Consider the following 13,153-nt stretch of genomic DNA (forward strand, 5'->3'; position numbering starts at 1 on the left):
TACAATGCTGTGGGAAATGGCGAGCAGCACAGATGCACAGTGATGAAATGGCGAGCAGCACAGATGCACAGTGATGAAGTGACGAGATCTAGGAAATGAAGGCGGAGCTGCGGCGGCGTGAACCGCCTGTCCCTCCGTGTACACAGGAGCGCACACCGAGACCGGAGGTAGCACGTCGGGGATGCGCAGTGCTGCTGCTGGGTTGTGGAAGTCAGTTTGTTTTGTGCGTGTTTTACCCTTTTGTCTGAATTTTTTATTATACTCTACAGTGAAATAAATTCATTAATTTTTAAGAAATAATCTGTCTTTGAAATTTAGAATTTCTGAGCTGAATGGACATGGCAGCCCTTCCCAGAGGACATACTCTGCTTCCTTGGCCTGGGCGGTGCCCCTTAGAGGGAACCGCTTCCTTCTCTGCAGGTGGGAGGAGAGCGCACCAGGAGTCCAGGCGAAGCCGGCCAGCTGCAGAAGGGAACCGTAGGCAACGTGCGCTCCTCTCAGAGTACTTGGACTGAGCGACCCAGCACGGCAGCGATCTCTAGAACCTTCCCTCCCAAGAGGTAGAAAACAAGAGAGAAAAATCTTCATATTGTGGGGAATTGCTGGACTTAGTCTCCAGTACATTGTAGAACCCAAAATACCTTTTGCCTGATGAAAGTGAGGGCGTCCCTAAAGTCTACTCAGACATTGATTCATCAAGAACTAAATTTGTCTGCTAGATAATCATAGTACCTAATCATTTACTGAGTACCCACTGTGTGTCAAGACAGTGCTGTGGATGTTTTAAAGATGTGCCCGCAGCCACGCATGGCGGCACACACATCTGTCATACCAGTACTTGGGGAGCTAAGATAAGAAGATGGCGGGTTTGAGGACAGCCTTAGCGATTTAGCCAGACCCTGAACAACTAAGTGATATCCTGTTTCAAAACAAAACATAAAAATGGCTGGGAGTATAGATTAGAGGTAGAATAACCCTGAGTTAGATCCCCTGGACCAAAAATAAAACCATATCTATCTTCCACTGTACAGTCCATTTTCCATTGCCATAACAAAATACCTGGTATTGGATATTTTATAAACAAAAGAGGTTAATTTAGCACATAGTTTTGGAGGCTCAAGAGGATGTGCTAAGCTGGGCATAGGGGCACAGGCCTGTAGTCCCAAACGCTTGAGAAGCTGAAGCAGGAGGGTTATTTGAATCCAGAAGTTCAAGGCCAGTCTGGGCAACATAGCAGGACCGTGTGTGTGTGTGTGTGTGTGTGTGTGTGTGTGTGTGTGTGTTACTGGGGATGGAGCCCAGGCACATTCTACCTTGGAGCTGCACCATCAGCCCTATTTTTTATTCTTTATTTTGAAACAGGGTCTCACTGAGTTCCAAAGGGCCTCACTAAGTAGTAGCTGAAGCCGTCCTCGAACCGCAATCCTCCCATCTCAGCCTCCCAAATGCTGAGATTACAAGCACGCGCCACCACGCCCAGCTACAAGACCCCATCTTAAAAAAAAAGCATGGTGCCATATACACTGAGCACTGGTGCGGCCCACAGCTGCACCACTAGAGGATGGCATCGTGGTGGAGTACACTGAACAGGAAGAGGTCACAGGACCAGACAGGATGCCAGAGAGAGGGGAGGGGCTGTCTCACGCTCTTAGAACAACTCACGAGTACAACCAGGGTCCCAGGAGACTACTTAACCTCATCCAAGGGCAGCACCCCGTGTACCTCTCACAGATAACCACCAACTCCCAACATCACACTAAGGATCCTCAGAGAACACACCACACCCAAGCTATGTACCCTCAGAGAGGGGTTCAGCCCACCTTGCCCATGCCAAGTGGGCGGCTCCCTGACTCACTCCTAGCAAATGAAGAGCCCAAGTGAAAGTCGCCACTCCAAAATGCAGTCATTAAAAGATGTTTTAGCTGGGCATGATGACACACGCTTGTAATCCCCGTGCTTGGGAGGCTGAGACAGGAGGATCGCACAGATTCGAAGCCAACCTCAGCTACTTAGTGAGGCTCTCGGTAACTTAGTGAGACCCTGTTTCCAAATAAAGTATAAAATAGGTCTGGGAGTATAGCCTGGAGGTAGAAAATCCCCTGGGTTCTACCCCCACTACCACAAAAAAAAAAAAAAAAGATGTTTCCAAGCCAAGCAAGGTGGCACACACTTGTAATCCCAATACTTGGAAAGCTGAGACAGGAGGATCGAGGTTCGAGGACAGCCTCAGCTACTTAGGCCCTTTGCAACTCACTGAGGCCCTTTTTCAAAATAAAGAATAAAAATTAGGGCTGGGGGGTGTCGCTCGGAGGTAGAATGCCACTGGGTTCCATTCCCAATACCGCAAAAAAAAAAAAAAAAGATGGCATTCCCACACACATAACACCCACCCCCAGTTCTCCTCACTCCCTCTGGGGAGGCCCCACCATGTCACAAGGACACACAGGCAGCCTGGGGGGCACCCACGGTGCAGGGATTGAGACTGTCCACAGCCTCGTGAGTGACGTTGGAGCCAAACCGATGATGCAGCCCCAGCCAGCCAGTCAGCCTCATGAGAGGCCCTGAGCCGGGCCACTGCGGGTTCCTGGGCTACAGAGACCTGGAGATAATAAACATTTGCTGTGAGAAGGGGCTGTTAGGAAGGGAGGCTTGTTACACAGCCATGGATAACTAATACACACACTGAATAATGTACCTGCACTAATCTCCTACCGCAACCACATGAGATAGATGCAGCCATGCCCACTCTACAGATAAGGAACAGAGGCTGAGAATAACTGCACAGGAAGACAGAGACGGGGTCCACGGAGACCCCGAGTCACCCGAGCAGCCCGCTCTGTGGACAGCAGCCTCCGCTCATTAACAGCAACCTGCGCATTGCCCTCCCCAGGGCTCCCTTCCTGGGACACGGGGTGGCGAGAAGTTAGGAGACCAACAAGAGTTAGCTTAGGGGACTTAGCGATACCCCATCTCAAAATAAACGCTAAAATGGGCTAGGAGCGCCTGGCACGGTGGTGCACGGGTGTAATCCCAGTACTCGGAAGGCTGCGATAGGAGGGTCACGGGTTCCAGCCTCAGCAATTCGGCAAGACTATCAGCAAACTAGGGAGGCTTCTTTGAAAATAAAAAAAATAAAGCAGTTCTGAGGGAGTAGCTCAGAGGTAGAATGCCTTTGAGTGCATCCCCAGTACAACACACACACACATACACACACATACACACACACACATACACACACATACACACACATACACATACACATACACACACATACACACACATACACACACACATACACACACATACACATACACACACATACACACACATACACATACACATACACACATACACACACACACATACACACACACATACACACACATACACACATACACACACATACACACACATACACACATACACACACATACACACACATACACATACACATACACACACATACACACACATACACACATACACACACACATACACACACATACACACACATACACACACATACACATACACACACATACACATACACACACACATACACACACATACACACATACACACACACATACACACATACACACACATACACACACACACATACACACACACACACACTCTCTCTCTGTGAAGCCGGAGGACCCCACTAGGCAGGGTGAGTGGCCCGAGCTGGGAGGAGGACCCCGCGTCTGGGTACCAGCCCTCTGCGGGCTTCAGCCTCAGGCCCCTCAGCTCTGTGGCCAACTCCAACATCAGCCCCGAAGCCAAACTGGATCCTTCCCTGGAAAGTAAAGCAGAGGCCGCATCATTTCACTGCAGATGCTTGTTTTTAAAAGATGAGGAAAATGCTGACTGGATGAAGATTCTTGTCAGGCTGCAGGCTTAAAAAAAGCATTTAATTCAATCTGGCATCCCAGACGGAATGTAAATCTGCTCCAAAGTGAAGTTGATGGGCAAATATGAGATGCTTCAGCCCAAGCATTGAATCTAAGTGCATCTCACAAGCAATCCATCAACCCTGAAATGAAAAATAGCATGCAACAGATGTACTGACGCGGGGGGAGGAACAGCGGGCGGCCTGTCTCGCTCCTTCTCAGTTCTGCATAAATAAGACGGATGTTGCTGCTCTTCTGGAGAAGCCCCAAGCCTAATGCTCATCGCGAAATCTTCCAAAGGTCTGTCACCTGCTTGCCATTCTCTCCGAGATGTTAGCATCTCAGACCCAGTATCTCCAGTCACCGCAAATCATCAGAAGCTAATGAGATGCAGAAACGCCCTACCGACAGGAAAAGATGACAGTGGAATATCGCCAAGCATTTGGCATTGCGATCCATCATTGTAGTTTAGAAATAAAGCAACTCGCCGGGCGTGGTGGCGCACGCTTGTCATCCCCGCGCTTGGGAGGCAGAGACAGGAGCATCGCGCAGGTTCGAAGCCAGACGCGCTGGCTTAAGAGACCCTGTTTCCAAATAAATATAAAATAGGTCTGGGAGTGTAGCCCGGAGGTAGAAGGGCTTCCAGGAACCCCAGTACCACCGAAAAAAAAAAAAAGAAAAAAGAAAAAAGAAAATAAATAAAGCAACTACAAAGTTGTGTGTGATGGATGGGCACGGTGGTGCATACCTGTATTCCCAGAAACCTGGGAGCCTGAGGCAGAAGGACTGCAAGTTGGGGCTCAGCCTGAGCAATTTAGTGAGACTCTGTCTCAAAAAAAATTTTTTCTTTTTATTTTTTTGTGGTACTAGGTATTGAACCTGGGGCATTCTATCTCCAAGCTATACCCCCAGCCTTATTTTTTATTCTTTATTTTGAAAGAGGGTCTCACTAAGTTGCAGAGGGCCTCACTAAGTAGCTGAGGCTGGCCATGAACCTGCAATCTTCCTGTCTCAGCCTCCCAAATAATGGGATTACAAGCGTGCGCCAACACGCCCAGCCAAAAAAAAAATTTTTTTTAGTGCTAGGGATGTAGGTCAGTTGTAGAGTGCTTGCCTCCCATGAGCACAGGCCTGGGCTTGATTGCCAGTAGCACACGAAGTGGGGGAAATATGTAATAATCTCAATACTAGACAGGTTTAAGTTTGTTTATTTATTTATTTTGTGGTGCTTGGGGTGGAACTCAGGGCTTTCTACCTCCGGGCTATATTTCCAGACCTTTTTTATACTTTATTTGGAAACAGGGTCTCACTAAGTTGCTGATAGCCTCACTAAGTAGCTGAGGCTGGCTTCGAACCTGTGCGATCCTCCTGTCTCAGCCTCCTAAATGCTGGGATTATGAGCCTGCACCACCCCGCCCAGCCTATTTATTTATTTTATTTATTTATTTATTTTTGTAGTACGGGAAATTGAACCCAGGGGCATTCTACCTCTGAGCTACACCACCACTTTTTATTCTTACTTTAAAATAGGACCTCACTAAATTGAGGAGGGCCTCACTACGTAGATGAGGCTGGCTGCGAGCCTGTGATCCTCCTGTCTCAGCCTCCCAAGTACTGGGATTATGGTCGAGTGCCACCGCTCTTGGCTCTACTACCTGTCTTAAAACCCAGGCATCACTGGGCATGGTGGCACATACTTGTAATCCCAATACTTGGGAGGCTGAGACAGGATGATCATGGATTCAAAGCCAGCTTCAGTATCATAGCAAGACTCTCAGCAACCCAGTGAGACCCTGTTCCAAAATAAAGAATAAATAAAGGGCTGTGGGTATAACCCAGAGGCTCAGTCCCCAGTACTACCAAAAAAAAAAAAAAAAAAAAAAAAACAGCCACCATATTGTGAGGAAGCCCCATGGAGAGGCCCACAGACAATGGAACTGAGGCACGCTGCTGAACCTCCAGCCACCAGGTGGAAACTCATCTCCACTGCAGCCCTGGAAGCGAGCCATCTTGGAAGCTGTTCCACCTCCAGCCCACGTGCCCCTCCCACATAGAGTAGAGAAGAGCTGTAATTATCAAGCACACGGCAGACATGTGGGTAAAATACATGAGCGCTGCTATTCTAATAAGCTAGGTTGCGATCGTTTGCTATATAGCCAGAGATAATTAGCACAGAACAGATATTATTTCGGGTGCACAAGATACACCTAATAAGCCGTGTTCTGAGCCAGTAAGCAAATCTCAATAAATTCCAAGACTGAACTCAGGGCACTTATCACGAGCTCCTCACCGGCATTACCCCACTTAGCCTACAAAAGCCCTGACTCTGGTATTATTATGAGACCAGTTTTACAATAGGCTCAGGAAGCCAAAAGCCACTTTTACTCCCTGGATTTCATTGTTGCTTCTGCTAGTGGGGGTGTGTGTGTGTGTGTGTGTGTGTGTGTGTGTGTGTGTGTGTGTGACTGAACCCAGGGGCATTCTTTTTTGTGTGTGTGTGTGGTACTGGGGGTGGAACCCAGAGGCTTTCTACCTTCGGGCTATACTCCCAGACCCATTTTATACTTTATTTTGAAACAGGCTCTCACTAAGTTGCTGAGAGCCTCACTAAGTAGCTGAGGCTGGCTTCGAACCTGCGCGATCCTCCTGTCTCAGCCTCCCAAGCGCAGGTATTACAAGCGTGCACCACCACGCCCGGCCTGAACCCAGGGGCATTCTACCTCCAAGCTACATTCCAGCCTGATTTTTTATTCTTTATTTTGAAACAGGGTCTCAGTAAGTTGCCCAGGGCCTCACTAAATAGCTGAGGCTGGCAACGAACCTGTGATCCTCCTGTCTCAGCCTCCCAAGCGCGGGGATTATAAGTGTGTGCCACTATACCCAGCTTGCCAGTGATGCTTCATCAAACTAAACAGCAAAAGTACTCATCCTCAGGCCTCCCTCCACCATGTCCTTGCAGGTTAGCAAGAGAAACCCTGGACTTAGGGCCAGATCTGGGTGCCAGCCTGCCTTTACCTCTAACTGGCTGTGTGCCCTTGGTAAGCCACCCAGACCTCTCTGAGTCAGTTTGCCCATGTGTAAACACAATATGAGGCCCACACTGCCATTCCCACCTCACCAACCAGAAAATTAAGCCTTAGGTGACATATGCTTGTGTCAGAGGCATGATTCTGATCTGGGTCCATCTGGCTCTGAAGGCCATGTGTTCACCAACCTGAGCTTCAACACGCCTGAAACCCGTCTTCCCAGCCTCAGTCTTAGATGAGCACCCAGACAGGGCCTACAGTAAGACCTCGCACAGTAGCCGGGCGTGGTGGTGCATGCTTGTGATCCCAGCATTCGGGAGGCAGAGACAGGAAGACTGTGGTTCGTAGACAGCCTCAGCTACTTAGGCCCTTTGCATCTCAGTGAGATCCTGTTTCAAAATAAAGAAAAAAAAAAATAGAGCTGGGGGTGTAGCTCGTAGTGAGAATGCCCCTGGGTTCCATCCCCAGTACCACACACACACATACACACACACACACACACACACACACACACACACACACACACACAAGACCTCACACAGTAAAGTGCACTTTTTCAAAGAGTTTTGAACATGTGAACGCTTACTTACAGATAAAGATGCATGCAGCGGAGCTGGTAAGCACATCCTTTTTTTTTTTTTTTTTTTTTTTTTTTTTTTTTTTTTGCTGGTCTGGGGATGGAACCCAGGGGCATTCGACCTCTGAGCTACATCCCCTGCCCTATTTTTTATTCTTTATTTTGAAACCGGGTCTCACTGAGTTGCAGAGGGCCTCACTAAGTAGCTGAGGCTGTCCGCAAACCACGATCCTCCAGGTCTCAGCCTCCCGAATGCTGGGATTACAAGCGTGCGCCACCACGCCCAGCAAGCACATCCTTTTTGGAGTCAGTCAGCCTGGGTTCAGCCCCAGTTCTGTTGCTTGTTTGGCTAGACACCTAGGGCCTCAGACCCTCATCTACAGAATGAACCTGGTAATAGAGTAGAAGGTGTTAAACACATCTAGAGCTGTGACAGAGGAGCCCCTGCTGAGCAGCACAGAGACGCTGGCCTATTTCATTATTCTGAAGGTCCCTAACCTTTCTGTAGTCAACACTGCCAAAGCCTCCTACAGATACGGAACAATGGCAGGGAGGTCGCAGGCCCTGGCCAGGGTCACTCAGACGGGAGGGACGACGCCTGGTAAGCGAGCCGTTGCGGGGTGGGCGCCTCCTGTCCAAGGACAGAGCACAGGGCCAGCATGGGGGGGTCCCTGCCTCCTTTCCTGGACCTTGTAGCTGCTGGGCGCCCCAGCCTGAGGTGTCCACTGAGGGCAGGGAGGGCAGCGGCATTTGTCCACTTACATCACAGCCACGACTGAGGGGACGCTGTGTCACAACTGCAAACATGACAGAATGTGAAACACGGTCAAATACAAAACCGATTTCCTGGACTGGGAAACGTAAGTCACAGTTCTGCTTTGCAACCGCATCAAAAAATCCCAAATTACCATCGAGATGGAAACTGGAGACAGAGGTCCTCTAGGACCCACCACCCTGTGTCACGGTTTTCTTAGGGTACCTCCCTGAGGCCGCGATCTCCTTGATACTGAGCTGATACTGAGCACCCTGCAGCTTGGTCCCCTAAGATCCAGCCCTGAGGGGGGCGGAGCCCAGCTTCCCACAGAAGTGGCTGGCAAGCACCACATCGCCACCATGTGGGCGCCTCTGCGTACAGCCACTGCTGCGGACCACGGCTGCCCACCCTGCCGACCAGCAGCACAGCGCTCTTCCCGGGGAGCCTTGAAACTGTCCCTGGGCGGCTACACTGGGGCCCACGCTGGCTGGCTGGTCTCTGGGGCTGGGAGGGAAGGCAGCAGTCTACAGCCTAGACAGATCCTTCGGGTGCACCTTTAAGAGTCTACCTTCTATCTCTGGATGGCCTGGACAAGCCACTTCACCTCTGTGCCTCGGTTTCCCCACCTGTGAGGCGGAGGCTATAACACTTCCTGCTTCCCCGGGTTAGGATTCAATGGGTGCTTAGAATAGTTTCAGGTTTGTGATAATTCTTTAATATATCAAGAACTTTCAAACCTTTTGACCATGACTCACATAAGAAAAACATTTTTATTACAACCTTAGGTCATGCAGACATATATCTACACAGATACAAATGTCTCACACAGCAATACCTGTAACATTATTTATTTATTCCTGTGGTACTGGGATGGAACCTAGGGGCATTTTACCTCCCAGCTACACCCCCTGAGTGCAAAGGGCCTCACCTAAGTAGCTGAGGCTGTGAACCTCAATCCTCCTGTCTCAGCCTCCCAAATGCTGGGATTATAACTGTGCACCACACCTGGCCACTCTGATATTTTTAATTGTCTCTTCTTTTAAGATGTCACCAACTTGAAAAAAATAACAAAACAATTAAAAACTGATTCCACAAACTCAGGGATGGCTCCTACCTCCCAATCTTAAAGGCGCTGCAGTAAGCTCACTCCGGGCTGCCAGGCCTGGCTCCCTCCCCCTTCTTCATGCCTGTGCCCTGGGCCTGAGGCAGACCCAAGCCAAGTCAGCTCCGGGCTCACAGGAGCCACGGGATATAGAGAAGAGCCCTTGGGAGGCTGCTGAGAGCTCCGCCTACCTGCCGTGCCTCACAGTCCTCTCTCCCTGCAGGAGGACGGGGACTCCAGCAGGCACTGCCAACACGCCGGCCCCCACTGTCCTTCCCATGACAGACCCTCTCTGAGGAAGACGTTATTTATCCCATTTCACAGAGGAGAAGCTCGAGGCCAACAAGGGAGACAGTGACTATGGAATACAGATAAACAGGTCTGCCCTGCTTTGCAATTCAGAATGTGAGTTAAACAAGAAAATTGGCTCTCTAGAAACTGCTGTGAAAACACTGAACAGGATTAATAGGTGGCTGTGGAAGAGGAAGTGCTGAAGATATAGAAAGGCAGATATGAAAGTGGGCAGGTGGAACCCCTGCCAGATGGCAGTGGGCACGGTCAGGAGCAGCTGCAGCCAGGGAGGCCAGGCTCAGGAGGAGCCGGGGAGCGCCAGGCCCCACCAGGACTCGCTTCCTGGGTGAGGGCAGAGCCCAAGGCAAGCGGTGACACAAGTCTGGGCACGGTGGCACATGCCTGTAATCCCAGGGGAATCACAGGTTGGAGGCCAGCCTCAGAAATCTAACAAGACCCTCAGCAACTCAGTAAGACTCTTTTTCAAAATAAAAATTAAAAAGGGGTGGGGTGTAGCTTGGAGGTAAAATGTCTCTGGGTTTAATCCTCAGTACCAAAATAAATAAATAAAATAAAGGTGACCCAGGGTAGAGAGGCCACGCTGCTCAGACCTGATGCAGTCTTCGGCCTTCAGTGCACAGGGGCTATTAAGTAGAAGGTGACATGGCAGCTGGCAGCCAGGGCAGATGGACCAGTTCCAAGAATGTCCTCACCCCGGCCTGGAGAAAGAGCCCTGCACAGTACTGCAGACCTGCCAATGGACAGAGGACAAATAACATCACGATGTGGCCAAACTGAGCTGGAAGAAGACATAGCAGTGATTCTGGAAAGGCACCAGGGGCCATGTAACGTGTCTGGGGAAATGGGATTTGGAGACAAAAGATCTGATTCGGGTCACTGCTATCTATTCACGGTGAGGAGTAATTCCTAAGTACCTCCTATGATGTGTCAAGCCCCGAGGTAAGCCATGGAGGGGCGGACAGACCCTCCAGGCTGGCAGCAGAGTGAGAGATAGACAATAACAATGGAGAGTGCAGGGAGACACTTCCGGTCACAGGCAGCAGCAATGGAGAGTACAGGGAGAAGCTTCCGGTCACAGGCAGCAGCAACTGCAAACAGGAGAGACGTTTCAGCAGACGCTGGAGCTAAGGGACTGATGCACGTTGGGTTGAAACAGAGGTGGCAGAGGGGGTCCTGCCAATTTAACTCGACTTGGACAAGTCACATAGCTTCTCTGACTGTCATCCACTCCCTGCGATGTCCTGAAATACCCGGCCTAGTAACAGTCTATTGAACATCCTCTGTGAGCCAGACACTGTACCGGGTCAGCCATATGGAAATGAATAACAGCCCAAATTTCCTACTTTCAGGAAGCATAGACTTTTACAGAAGGGACGGTAACTTCAATGCGCTATGGCGTTACCAAGAGTAGAGCAAAGGAAGCCATGCTGCTTGGGGAAGAGGTGATGATGAGTTTAAGATATTCAAATTAAGGGAAGGTGTGGAGGAGGAAGTGGGCATCACTGTGTCCATGGGACTGTAAGAGGCCATGAATTCTGCTTCTGCTATGGCCTGCAGAAGGAGAAGTAGCCATGATGCCAGCCAGGGACCGCAGGTGCCTAGACCTCTGTTGCTCATGACAACAGCAATGGGTGTGAAAGGAAGGCAGCCTGGCCCAAGCAGGCTCCCAGGTCATTTTACCTGGGGCCTAAAGGCAGGCCCTGACCAGGACCTGCTTCCTCAACAGCTCGGAAGAGGCAACCTTGAAGGGCCTGGAGGCACAAGCCCAGCCCTTCATATCACATACTGGCCTTGCCCGCCACCTTGAGGTCATACATCTGTGTCTGGCAGATAAGGATCACGGGTGGTTTCTTGAATCCAAGGTACGGAGCTTGAATTAATTTTTTTTTCTTTCTTTTTGGTGGTACTGGGGTTCCTGGAAACCCTTCTACCTCCGGGCTACACTCCCAGACCTATTTTTTTATATTTTTATTTGGAAACAGGGTCTCTTAAGCCAGCGAGGCTGGCTTCGGACCTGCGCAATCCTCCTGTCTCGCCTCCCAAGTGCGGGGATTACAAGCCTGCACCACCACGCCCGGCTCCGTGTGCTCCTTAGAATTCAAGCTCCGTGCTGGGCTCAGTGGCGCACGCTTGTAATCCCCGCGCTTGGATCGCGCAGGTCCGAAGCCAGCCTCAGCTACTTAGGCTTTCAGCAACTTAGTGAGACCCTGTTTCCAAATAAAATATAAAAAAAGGTCTGGGAGTATAGCCCGGAGGTAGAAAGCCTCGGGTTCCACCCCCAGTACCACCAAAAAAAAAGAAAGAAAACCATAAAGCAGCAAGCTTGCCGCATCCAGAGCCACGCCTTCCGCCCGCCCTTTTCTCTCGTAACAGACTCTCCTTCGCCGGCCCCGCCCCTTCCACTCTGCTTCCGGTCCCCACAGCCCGCCCACCCCTTCCGGTTTCTAACCGAAGCTCCACCCCTTCCGTGGGGCCTTCTTCCGTCCCATTGGTGGAAAACCCAAGTCGCCTTTCAGATTGCGGGGAGACGCTTTCTTGGTGCTTGTTTCCGGAAGTGACGATGAGGCCCGCCCCAAGGAAGTGACGTCAAGAGTGCCCTTGACGGGCGGGGAGGGCCGGGCTCTGCATCCCTTCGTTCGCCCGCAGGGAGGTAGGAGGCTCTTGGGGGTGGCTGGAGTAGGTGTGGGGAGTGAGGGAGTCCCGGCGCGCCTAGCGCGGGTGGGCGGCGAGCGGACTGAGGCCCGGAGCAGGGGACCTGGCCCCGGAGAGCCGCGGCCCCAGGCGGCGTCCTACTTCCCGAGTTTCCTCCGCGCACGTGTCTCCCCTTCTGGGTTCCCTCCACACACACGCTTCTTCTCTTTTGGTTCCCTTTGCACTTCTGTACTTGTGCGTCTTAGTTCCTTCTTTGAATAGTTGCTAGCCCAATCCTTTTCTCGCCCAATAGCAGAAGGACTTTGCAGACTGCCTTAGATCCCAGTGTTGACTATAATTTAATCGTTGAGTTGCTTGGGGCTTGTCATTTAATCTACCCGAGCCTTGGATTGCTTATCTGTAATAGGGACGGTATTATAGCGACTTCCTCAAAGTTCACCTGGGAGAATCAGTAACGCGTGATACACTTGGCCCTAAGCAGGTGTTCCGTGCAAATCTTGGTTCCTCATTTCTGTCTTGTTGTAATTCCACCAAATCTTGATTTCTCTTTTGGTTGACAGCTCACTCTTCCTGCCTTTCTGGTTTGCCGACTGCTTTAGTTGCTAGTGTGTTGTGGCACTGGGGATTGACCCAAAGGCATTTTAATTCTGAGTTACAACCCCAGCCCTATTTTATTCCTTGTTTTGAAACAGTGTCTAGGTAGGTTGCTGGGAGTCTTGCTCAATTGCTGAGGCTGTTCTTGAACCTGTGATCCTCCTGTCTTAACCCTCCCAAACACTAGGATTACAGGTGTGCACCACCATGCCCAGCCCTTCTCCATTTTGATTCTGATTTCTT

This window comes from Muscardinus avellanarius, assembly GCF_963383645.1.
Source record: "Muscardinus avellanarius genome assembly, chromosome: 11".
NCBI lineage: Eukaryota > Metazoa > Chordata > Mammalia > Rodentia > Gliridae > Muscardinus > Muscardinus avellanarius.